This window comes from Notamacropus eugenii, chromosome 1 (genome assembly GCF_028372415.1).
Source record: "Notamacropus eugenii isolate mMacEug1 chromosome 1, mMacEug1.pri_v2, whole genome shotgun sequence".
NCBI classification, from domain to species: domain Eukaryota; kingdom Metazoa; phylum Chordata; class Mammalia; order Diprotodontia; family Macropodidae; genus Notamacropus; species Notamacropus eugenii.
In genome coordinates, this window is record NC_092872.1 from 595,552,016 (window position 1) to 595,565,006 (window position 12,991).

At 39.4% G+C, this 12,991-nt stretch overlaps 1 protein-coding gene across 3 annotated transcripts in view; it reads left to right on the forward strand.

Moving 5' to 3' along the window:
• Window positions 1-12,991, forward strand: part of CFAP61 (cilia and flagella associated protein 61) — a 343,664-nt gene that overhangs the window by 231,232 nt on the left and 99,441 nt on the right. The gene's annotated exons all lie outside the window — the stretch shown is intronic.

Below are 12,991 nucleotides of genomic sequence, written 5' to 3' on the forward strand. Positions count from 1 at the left end.
TGGAGGAAGGCAAACAACCTTGTTGGCTGCTTCTGTTAAAAATCTATGCTACCTCACCTCAACTGATCTCTGACAATAGAGGAACCCTTATCTTCTTCTTGTTTTTCAGTTTTTCAGTTGTGATCCCATGCACCATATCACACCAGGCCCTTCTGTCCTCTACTATTTATCGAAGTCTTTCCAAGCTCACGTTTGTTGCTTCCATAATACTATCTATCCGTCTCATCCTCTACCATACCCTTTTCCTTTTGCCTTCAATCTTTCCCAATGTCAGGGTCTTTTCCAATGAATCACATCTTCTCATTATGTGGTCAAAGTACTTAAGCTTCCACTTCAGTATCTGACCTTCCAATGAACAGTCTGAATTTATTTCTTTATTTTCTTATCTGATGTCTTTGCTGTCCAAGGGACTTTCAGAAATCTTCTCTAGCACTGTAATTTGAAAATGTCATTTCTGCGGTGCTCAGCTTTCCTCAGAGTTTTAACTTTCACAGCCATACATTGCTACTGGAAAAACCATAGCTTTGACCACATAGACCTTTGCAAAGTGATGTCTGCTTTTTAGTAGTCCAGATTTGCCATAGCTTTCCTTCTATGGAATGAGCATCTTTTCACGGCTGCATAGCCATCTGCAGGGATCTTTGAGCCCAAGAATATAAAATCTGACATTGCTTCCATTTCTTACCCCTTTATTTTCCTGAAAGTGATGGGACCAGTTGCCATGATCTTAGGTTTTTTTCCCTTTAAGGTTAAGCTTCAACCTAAGTTTTACACTCTCCTCTTTCACCCGTATCAAGAGGCTTCTTAATTCTTCTTCACCTTCTGCCATCATAGTGGTATCATCTGCATACCTGAAATTGTTGATATTTCTCCTGGCAACCTTAATTATGGCTTTTGATTTGCCCAGCCTGGCATTCTGCATTAAAGTTAAATAAATGAGGCAACAACATACAGCCTTGTCATACTCCTTTTCCAATCTTAAAACTAATCAGTTGTTCCATGTTTGATTCTAAATGTTGCTTCTTGGCCTGAGTACAGGTTCCTCAGGAGACAAATAAGATGATCTGGTACTCCCATCTCTCTGAGTCCTTGTCACATTTGGTTGTGATCCATATAGTCAAAGGCTTTAGTATAATTAATGACACAGATGTTTTCCTGGAACTCCTTTGCTTTCTCCATAATCCAGTGAATGTTGGCTATTTGGTCTCTAATTCCTCTGACTCTTTGAAAACTATTCTGATCTTCTGATAATTCTAGGTTCTCATATTGGTGAAGCCTGCTGTGCAGGATCCTAAGCAGAACTTTGCTGCATGTGAAATGAGTAATTTGAACATTCTTTGGCATTGCCCTTCTTTAGGATTGAGATATAAACTGATTTTTTTCCAATCCAGTGGCCACAGTTGTGTTTTCCAAATTTTCTAGCATATTGAGTGCAACACTTTAACAGCCTCATCATTTGGGGTTTTAAATAGTTCAACTGCAATTCCATCACCCTCCACTAGCCTTAATGTTAGCAGTGCTTCCTAAAGCCCACTTGATTTCATTCTCCAGGATATCTGGTACTAGATCAGTAACCACATCATTGTGGTTACTGGTGATGTTTGCAATCGTTCTTATGTGGTTTTTCTGTATATTCTTACCGCCTCTTCTTCATCTATTCTGTTTCTGTTAGGTCCCTAACAGTTTTGTCTTTTATCATGCCCGTTTTTGTATGAAACATTGCCTTGATATCCCCAATTTTCTTGAAGAGGTCTCCTCATTCACATTCTATTGCTTTCTTCTATTTCTTTGCATTGCTCATTTAAGACAACATTTTTATCTCTCCTTGCTGTTTTCTTTTCCTTTCACTTTCCTTCTTTTTTCAAATATTTGCTGGTTGTTGTCCTTCATCTTCAAAGAGGACCAAAATGACATCACCATTGTAAAGTGAAATTTCAGTGTGTCTGACTGTGGCTGATCAAACCAATATGAGCTCAGAATGCTCTACCACATGTTGGGCACAGATAGTCTGTTTGAATATTTGGGGTGGATATCCCAAATTTGCACATCCGGCATTTAACTTTGTGCTGTCTCAATTCTGTTTTACTCAAAAAGCACAGCATCTTTTCTTATGTGGGCACGCCATGCTGAGTGGTCCTGTGCCAATGTCTCCCATGTTGCACAATCAAATCCAAAGTTCTTGAGAGAGACCTTGAGAGTGTCCTTGTATCGTTTCTTCTGGCCACCATGTGATTGCCTGCCCCATGCAAGTTCTCCATAAAATAGTCTTTTTGGCATGCATAGATTTTGCATTTGAACAACATGGCCAGCCCATCGGAGCTGCACTCTCTGAAGCACAGTTTGAATATTTGGCAGTTCAGCTCGAGCAAGGACTTGTGTCTGGTACCTTATCATACCAGGTGATCCTCAAAATCTTCCTAAGACAGTTCAAGTGGAAGCAATTCAGTTTCCTGGCATGGTGCTGATAGACTGTCCATGTTTCACAAGCATATAACAATGAGGTCAGCACAACAGCTCCGTAGACCTTCAGTTTGGTAGTCAGTCTAATACCTCTTCTGTCCCAAACCTTTCTTCGGACCCTCCCAAACACTGAGCTAGCTCTGGCAATGTGTGCATCAACCTCATTGTCAATAAGTACAAACCTTGAAAGTACACTACCAAGGTAAGTGAACTTATTCACAGTATTCAAAACTTCTCCATTTGTTGTAACCGATGGTTCCATGTATGGATGATGTGGTGGTGGCTGATGGAGTACCTGTGTTTTTCTGGTGTTAATTTTTAGGCCAAAATTAGCACAGGCAGCAGAGAATTGATCCATACTTTGTTGCATCTCAGAGGCTGCATTGAGTGCACAATCATCTGCAAACAGAAAATCATGTACCAACACTCCCTCTACTTTGGTCTTAGCTTATAACCTTTTCAAATTGAAGAACGTGCCATCAGTTGACCTTGATGCCGTGTTCACCCTCATTGAAGGCATTTGTCAATATGGCTGAAAACATCATGCTAAAAAGCATGGGAGCAAGCACACAGCCCTGCTTCACTCCATTGGTGACTGGGAAGGCACAAGAGCTTTGTCCATTATCCAGAACCCAGGCAAACATGCCATCATGAAATTAACGTACAATATTGATGAACTCCTTCAGGCAACCAAATTTTGACATAATGACTAACAGTGTCAAAGACCTTGGTCAAATCCACAAACGTTGTGTACAGACCTCTGTTCTACTCCTGGCATTTCTTCTGGAGTTGTCGGACAGCAAACACTATATTGACTTTTCCTTGGCCCTTTCTGAAGCCACACTGGCTCTCAGGTATATACCTATCTTCTAGGTGAAGGATCAGCATATTAAGGCTAATTTTTGCCAGTAATGACTAAGAGAGAGATCCCCCTGTGATTGTCACAGGACAATCTGTTCCTTTTACCCTTATAGAGATGGACAGTGGAGGCATCCTTGAACTCCTAGGGGATAACCTCCTCTTGCCATATAACCTGGAAAATTTCAGTCAACTTTTGTGTGAGCAATGGTCCCCCCACCTTGTAAATCTCAGCTGGAATAGAATCAGCACCAGGTGCTGTGCCACATAAAAGGAGCCTAATGACCCTCAAAACCTTCTTCAGTTGGAAGTTCAGCTAAGGAGGGATTGACTTCAACCTGAGGTAAACAGTCAATGGCCTCAGCATTGATTGATGATGGTCTGTTGAGAACACTATGGGAAGTGTTCAGCCCATCTCTCTAGGATCGTATCCTTATCACTAATCAATGTGACTCCATCAGCACTGAGTAGTTGCGATGCACCATAAATTTTTGGTCCATAAATAGTTTTCAGGGAATCATAAAAGCGCTTTGGATTGTTACCATCAGCATAAAACTGAATTTCATCTGCTTTCTTACTGAGCCAAGAATCCCGCATCTCTCTAAGCTTTGCTTGTACTTTGCTTTCGATGGAATTAAATGCTACCTTCTTAGAGGTGGATGAACTATCCTGCTAGTAAATCCTGTGGAGTTCACGTTTTTCATTTAGCAGCTTCTGAGTTTCTCCATCATTTTCATCAAACCAGTCTTGGTGTTTGCGAGTGTTCTAACCCAAATGAGCAAATGCAGTGCTGTACACCAAATCTCTGAGAGCTACCTACTCCTTTTCTGCTCCACTGTTGCCAACTGTATGTTAACTCAACTTTCCCTCCAAGTCAGCAACAAACTGTTCACGCTCAGAGAAGAACTCTAATTTGTTGACATTAATTCTTTTAGTACTCATTTTGCCTTGGGGATGATGCTTTTGATGATGAGTGCGAATATTTAGCTTGGAAAGGATAAGTCCATGATCAGTCCAGCACTCTGCACTGCATATTGCCTTTGTCACTCTCACATCTTGTCTGTCTCTTCTCCTTACAATCACATAATCTATTAGATGCCAGTGTTTGCTGCAAGGGTGCATCCATGAAGTTTTATTGCATTTAGGTAAATGGAAGACAGTGTTGATGATGAGAAGGTCATGTGATGCGCAAGTCTTCAACAGTAAATGACCATTGCTGTTGCTGTTTCCAGCTCCATTCCTCCCTAGGACTCCCTGCCAAGTCTGGTAGTCTGAGCCTACTCTAGCATTAAAGTTACCTAGTATTATAAGCTTGCCCTCTTTTGGCACATTGATGATAAGGGTCTCTAGGTCTTCATAAAATTTTTCTTTGACTTCATCAGGGTTTGTCATGGTGGGAGCATAGGCACTGATGATGGTGGCATGGTATTTTCCTGCAAGTGGCAATCTCATTGTCATGAGCCTGCCATTCACTTCTTTTGGCAGGCATGCCAGTTTGCTGATTAGATTAGTTTTGATTGCAACATCCAAGCCAGTTTCACAGTGCTCCCTTTCACTGTGCCCACTCCAGAAAAAGGTGTATCCAGCTCCAACTTCAGTAAGCTGGCCTTCATTTGTCAACTTTGTTTCACTCAGGTCTGCTATTTGGATGTGGTACCTGTTGAGTTCTCTTGCAATAAAAGCAGTTCTTCTTTCAGGTCTACTGGATTTTGTGTTGTTTATTAGTGTGTGCATGTTCCATGTGCCGATGATGACTGGAATCATCTTTGCAGATGTTTTCGTACATTTTTTTGTGTTTTGACCACATAGTGGGATTTCCCGCCTACCATGGTAATCAGGCCAGGATTGGGTTAGCAGGCAATGATTAGGGCACCTTTTCTAGCCCCCTTCCTCACACCAGGAGGTGAGCAGTGCAATCCTCAAAAGGCTGCTCAGACACCCAGGGGGCTGCTGAGTCCCACTGCTGCTTCCAGTGAGAAATGACCCTATGACCTGGGCCACCTGTGTGCAGGGTCATGACTACAGCTCCTAGTGTATCTGCACCTGCTGCTTCATCACTTGCCTATTGCCACGGGACTTTGAGGCATAATAGTGAAATGGTATAGGATTTGTGTGTAAATTGGATTTAAGTGAGGCAGAGCTGCACGAAATCATCAGCCTCACTCTTTCCTCTTGAATCATCATAGTCCAATGGCAGGACAGAGTCAAGACAACTAGCAATGACTCAGGATGCAGTGGATGACCTTGGCATCTTTGGTGTCTAACCAAGCTCCACATTGCCTGCTTCATCTGCCTTCATGGCCGTTGGGACAAATTGTTCTCATCCGCCCATCCCACCAGAGGAAGTCTTCATATGCTTGTGATAGACACCCCCTAACTCACCAATGGGTTTGTGAACCCTTAGTTACCCTCAACCTGGTTTGGCCTGTCTGCTGGGGTGTGGCCACTGCACATGCTGCAGCTTCTTGGAGTTAGGTGGAACAGGTGGACACCAAAGGTGGAAAGAGCCCTGAAAAGGGCTCAGCAGCCATCACACCAAAGGTACTGGTCCTCCCTGAACACACCCTACACTCCAAATATTTGTAAATTCTCATCAGATGTCATTTTTCTTTCTTGTTCTTTTTCTTCATAATGTTTTTTGTTGCTGCCTCCTGTATGATGTTGTAAACCTCTGTCCATAGTTCTTTTGGCACTCTTTCTACCCAATCTAATCCCTTAAATCTATTCATCACATCTACTTCATATTCATAAAGGATGTTACTTAGCTCATACCTATATGATCTGATGGTTTTCCCTATTTTCTTCAATTTAAGTTTGAATTTTGCAATAAGAAACTTATGAACTGAACCACAGTCAGCTCTAGATCTTGTTTTCACTACCAGTATAGTTTCTCTCCACCTTTGAATGCAAAGTATATAATCAGCCTGATTTGATATTGACTATCTGGTGGTGTCCATGTGTAGAGTAGACTTTAGGATTGTTAAAAAAGAGTGTTTGCTATGACCAGCAAGTTACCTTAACAAAATATTAAGTCTCTGCCCTGTTTCATTTCATACTCCAAGGCCAAACTTGCCTGTTATTGTAATTATCTTTTTATTTCCTACTTTATTATTCTAATTCCCTTTGATGAATGTGACATCTTTTTTGGTGTTATTTCTAGAAGATGTTGTAGTTCTTCACAGAACTGATCAATTTGGGTTTCTTTGTCATCAGTGGTTGGAGCACAGACTTGTATTACTCTGATATTGAATGGTTTGCTTTGTATTTGAGCAGATAGCATTCTGTCATTTTTGAGATTATAGCCCAATACTGCTTTTTTCACCCTTTTATTGACTATGATGGATACTCCATTTCTTTTAAGGGATTTGTAGTGGTCATCTGAATTAAATCCAACCATTCCTGTCCATTTAAGTTCCCTGACACTTAAGATGTTGATGTTTAATCTTTCTGCCTTCTGTTTGACCACATCCAGCTTATCTTGGTTCATAGATCTTATATTTCAGGTTCACTCTTGTCCTACTGAATCAGTAGATTGAGTAAAAGATAAAGCAGAGTCTAACTAGTTTATCAAGGGATCAAGATAGGTAAGGAAAAAGAATATAGCCACTGTAGAGATGATGTTAAAGAGCTAGGGTGATGGAAGGAATGGGAATAATACTGAGAATGAAGAGCAGGGAAAGATGGAGATAAAAGATTCCATCAAGGTCATCTAGTCCAGGTCCTAAATGACCTCTGGAAACAAATTTAAAATATCACAGCACAATCCCACAATCACAAGCATGAATGCCACTTGAACCATCTCTAATATTCATTATCCAGATGGATAAATCCAGAGGCCATTTAGGGTTTGAACTAGATGGTCTTGATGGAATGATCTTTTATCATCCCATCTTTCCCTATATCATACTAACCACTCCATTCTTTATTCTCAATATTACTGCCATTCCTTCCATGACTTTAATTTTTTAATAGGCCATCATCCTTACAGTGGTTTCACTCCCCTTCCTTATCTGTCTTGATCCTTTGGTAAACTACTCCAACTTTCCATGATCTTCTACTCTCAGATCACTTTCTCTCCTCCCCATTAACCTTATCCTTGCCAAACTCCAACCCTTGATTAGACCTACCATCTATGTCCTTCGCTCCTGTTCACATCCTGTTGAGCAGAGTGAGAGAATATCATGAAATTATGCTGAGTGAATCCACTATAAATTTGCTATCTAATTTCATCTAGGCCCTCACTACAGCACAGTAATCCGTCTACTCCCTAATTGATTCATTATCTAACTCTCCACAGGGGAGTCTAAACCTCAACTCTCCAGAATCAAGTAGAAAGTTCTCTTTTTCACACTTACAGCTCTTTGTATCTTCACACTTTTCCTAATGCTTTACTCTTCTCTAAGATCTCTATAATCCAGCCCCATTGTCCTGCCCCTCTATACAACACTCCATCTCCAGATTCTATGCATTTTTACTGGTTGTCTCCCTTGATTGTAATGTTCTCCTCCTTACCTCTGCCTCCAGGCTGCCCTGGCTTCCTTCCGTACTTAGCTCAAATGTCATTTTCTGCAAGGGACCTTCCTTTGAGATCATCTTGAAGGATATCTACCCCAAGCATGTGAAGACTGCCACCAGCAGAATGGACGAATGAGAACAATCTGTTCCAATGGTCAGTGCTTAGAAGTCAGGCATCACAAGCACCAAGGTCATCCACTGCATCTCAGGCCATCACTAGTCATCTTGACTTTTGTCCTGCCACTGGACTTCAATGACTCTAAAGAGAGAGGGAGGCTAATCACTTTGTGCAACTCTGCTTCACTTAAGTCCAATTCATACACAAGTCAAGAAATCACCCCATGATGTCATTGACTCTCTTTGAAAATGAAGAATGAACAGCAATATGACTTGAATAGATCTTGTTATTTTCATATTTGTCTTCCCATATATGAGCTCGTTGAGGGCAGAGACTTGTAGTTATTTTTCTTTCCCTGGACCTCCATTGATCAGCACAGTACCTGGCATTTAGTAAGCATTTAAGTGCTTGTTGACTGATAGACCTTCCAACATCTAATTCTACCCTGTCTTTTCAGCCTTTTTTCATAGTTCTCTCTTTAATGCATTCTCATTCCAGCCAAACTGGATTACTCAAAATTATGTGGTATTGTCTTGCCCCCTCCTATCCTCCATGCCAGGAAGAGATTTTTTTCCTTTCTTTGAGGCCAAATTCAAATGCTACCTCCTAATCATAAAATTAAAGTGTCTTAAGAGATCATATGCTTAAAGAACCTCATATTACATATGATGAAACTGCAGCCCATACATGAATCTTTGCCCAGGGTCATACAGATAGTAAGTGGCTGAATCAGGGTTTGAACCCAGGTTCTCTGACTTTCAATTCAGTACTGTTTCTTCTGCACTGAAGCCCAGGCCATAAGTGATATGTTCATCCTTTTGTTTCTTGTGTATACAGATATCATCTCTCCTACCTAGAGTAGGAACATGTATCATTTTTTATCTTTACAGCATCAGCATATCTAGCACAATACATAGCACAGAAAGAACTTAATAAATATTTATTGAATTTTGTTTTTAGTATCATAGTTCATAATATCATAAATTTACAGAAGGAAGGAACCACACAACCCATCCATATAATCTTCGTGTTTCACAGGTGCAAACACTGAGGTTCATGGAAGGTAAGTGACTTGACTAAGGTAATACAAGTAGTAAGCGTCAGAGCCGAAATTTGAACCCACGTTCAAATTCTCACTGGAACCTTAATTCTTTCCCCTCTACTATACTGCTCCTACATCTGAAAGTCATGCAGTAATTGTTCTGAAGTAAAAAAAAAAATGATGTGATCTTTTGTACAATGGAGCCACGGAGAATAGAAGGAAGGGAAAGTGAATAAGCATTTATATAAAATTAGCTTTGTTCCAAGTACTGTGCTAAGTGCTTTTTACATTATTATTTCATTTGATCCTAACAAACAACTTTGAAAGGTAGGTGCTATTATGATCCCCATTTTACAGTTAAGGAAACTGAGGCAAACTGAAGTTAAGTGACTTACCCTGGGTCATATAACTAGTAAGTGTTTGAGGCCAAATATGAGTTGAATTCTTCCTGATTCCAAGCCTAGCACTCTATCCACCGCACCATATGAACTTCCAAGTAGAGAATAATTTGGTTTCTCTGACTTGATAATACAAAGACAACTTTAAATTATCTTTCACCAAGTTCTTTATACATAATTCTAAATGTATTTTTCACGCCATTAAGGACCAACTCCATGACAAAAGTAACATTAGAAAACCCTTTCTTTGTCAGAGCTTCATTTTGTGAAACTATTCATCAAAATCTCATCCTTACAGCATTGGGAAAGATAATGAAACTTAGTGTCAAAGCATAATGTGAAGTAGATGAAATTAAAACATTCAATTCAGTGCAATAAAATGCCTTTTCAGCATCTAATGATGGTAATCATAAATGAGTGTTCTATTTCATAGGACACATCTCTGAATCTAAAATTTTTATACAAAGCTCCATATTTTATTATGTGAATTTAAAAGGAAGTTACACCTAAAATAATTCTGGCACTCTCCCTTTCCCATTTTTATAAATGAATGTCCTAAAATTATCTCATCTGTGAAAGGTGGGCTCTACTTTATCCTTTAATAATTTTTTTTAACTAATCCCTCCAGTAAACCAAGACCACAAAACTGGCATTGTTTTCTGACAAACAAGTTGAGGAGCCCCTGGGATCAGGTGTCTAATTTGATTGGACATATTTCTGTGCAACTTGTACTATTTTAGTGGACCGAATCAAAGTCTCCAGCACATTCATTTTGTCTCCCCTGTCCAAAATGTATCTAAAAGCAAGGATTTCTATTCCATTTATTTAAGCCATTAAAAAGGCCAACTCTTAAATGCTTTTTTAATCTGAAGTGTGGAATTGACTTTTCTCTCAAAAGTATTGACTCGAATAATCAATCTCAGTCTCTTTCTTCCCAGCTGGGCTGCCAAAAGTGAAGCTCCTTTTATTACTTAGTCCTTACAGAAGCACCTTTATAGTTTTTTCGAAGACCACTGTGGTTGAGAAGTGAGAAAAGTACTAAATTTGTCTCCTTCTAGCCAAATTAAAATTTTGGTTTCTTTTAGCAGTTCCTTTTTAAGAACAAACTTCCTATAGACTGCATTTCCAATTTTAGGTTTGTAATCTTAGTAGTAGATAATTCATTTCTAATAAGAAGCAACATAGATTGATCTTATCTGGAGACTGCTGTGGCTGGATTCTGTTGTTACTTATTGAAAAATTCCCCTGAGGTATTCAAATTATCAGTGACCAATGGAGTATTTAAGGAGTTACAATTTGTATAGCATCTTATCATTGTGGTCTAACCAGTACAGTTTTAGTAGTACTAAGGTCAGGAGCTTGTGTCTACACATTCAAATAAACTGAACTTTGAAAAAGTCAATGAAGTATCCTTCAGAAAGATCCTAGTGTAGTTTATACACTATGGGCCTAGTGTGCCAGCAAATATTGAGTTGCATTACCATTGGCCCATTCTTCTGAGGGGAAGGTTAAGGAGAAAGGTTAATGTTGACCCAAAGTGTGTTGGCATACCTGGCCCACCGTTTAGGCATACTATTAATGGAAAAATCTCTAAGATTTCCCTTTGTATGTCATCTCTATCACTAGACAAGCAGTGTAAGACCTACATTCCGATCCCACCTCAATTGCTTGCTAGGTGGATGATCCTATGCAAAAGACAACCTCTTCTGGTTTCAGTTTCTTTATTTGTAAAATGAAATGGTTGCACTTGGTGACTTCTTGGCTCCTTTCCAGCTCTAAATCTATGATCCTATGATAAGATACATGATATTATCAACTGTACAAGTATAGACATGACTAGATAATAGCTTATGATAAGAACTCCAAGTTTTAATGAATTATAAGTCAACAGTGTTAACATGGCAACCAAAAAAAATCTAATATGATCTTGGGCTGAATCAGTAGAGTGAGACCGTACAGAAGGAGGAACATGATAGCTCTGCTATATTTTGCTCTGTTGTTGTTAAGTCATTTTTCATTTGTATCTTACTCTGTGAATCCATTTGGAGTTTTCTTGGCAGAGACACCGAAGTGATTTGCTATTTCCATCTACAGCTCATTTAATAGGTGAGGAAACTGAGGCAAACAGGGTTAAGTGACTTAGCCAGGGTCACATGGCTAGTAAGAGTTTGAGGTCAGATTTGAACTCAGGAAGATGAGTCTGACTCTAGACCTGATGCTCTGTCTACTGTACCATCTTCCTCCCCCAATAAGGATGTACATTGAAAATATATCTAGAGTTGATGTAGCTGAGAAAAACTCCTATATCTAAGTTGCCCATTGTTTTCCACTAACCATTGGAACTCCCCTGGAGCACCTTGTAACTTTTTTATACTCAGGTAACCAAGGAATGGTGTCAACAGCCTGTCTCTTTAGTACCCTGAGCAGATCAAGTCTCAAGTATGGTTTTAGTACTTTGTAAGGAAAAATTAGCCTATCTTGCATGGAAGCATGGGTTCAGATATTACTTCTGTCACACATGCCATATAAGAACTAGTTGAAAGAACTTGGACTTTTTAGCCTGGAAAAGAGAAGTCTTGGAGGGATGGGAAGCAATTGACATAGGATAGCTATCTTTAGAAGTTTTCGAAAGACTTCCATATGGAGAACAGAAAAGACTGTTTTGCTTAACTCCAGAGGGAAAAACTGACAGGTGAACATTTTAGAGAAGCAGATTTCAGCTTGATGTAAGGGGTAACTATGGGATCTAGAGCTGTGCAAAAGAAGCATGTAATGGATTCCCTATCAGCAGAGATCTTCAACCAAAGGATTTTGTTCATGATGATGTACACAAGATTTTGGGATACTATAATATACTATTATGTGGGAAATGATCTCATATCTGCCCTTTCAGTACCTATATTTCATCTGTATCTACTTATTTAGATTTATCAAAGTTAGCTAAATAGTCACCTATGATCTCTTGTTATCTTGGGTTTAACTCTCTTTTTGCCCTCTTTGTTCTGTCATTTTAGTCCCCAAAGCATCTTTTTTGGCAGAGAAAATACAAGCTGAACAGATCTGTCTTCTCTAAGTTGTCCATTATCATTGTCCTATCCATCCCCATGCAATGGTTATATATCTCCCCTTTGGGCTCCTCCTGTTCCTCAAGATGGTTTTTTCCTTTTTTAAATTTTTAATTAAATTTATTTATTTTCAGTTTTCAACATTCACTTCCACAAAATTTTGAATTTCAAATTTTCTCCCCATCTCTCTCCTCCCTCCACCCTAGGACAGCATGTATTCTTATTATCCCTTCCTCCAATCTGCCCTCCCTTCTATCACCCCACTCATTCCCTTCTCTTCTGTTTTCCTCTAGCACAAGATAGATTTTTCTACCCCATTGCCTATATTCAAGATAGTTTTTTAAAAACCTTCTGATATCTGTATCTTTGACTTATCGTGTCCTGAGCTTCAGAACTCGTGATTCTTCTTCTGTGTCATGCTTTGATATTGCCTTCCTCCATTATTCAATCTTACTTTCATTTTTTATACTCTTTTTAAATATTTGGAATTTTGATGAGTTGCCAATTTAGTGGAATTCATTTCTAAACAACATGG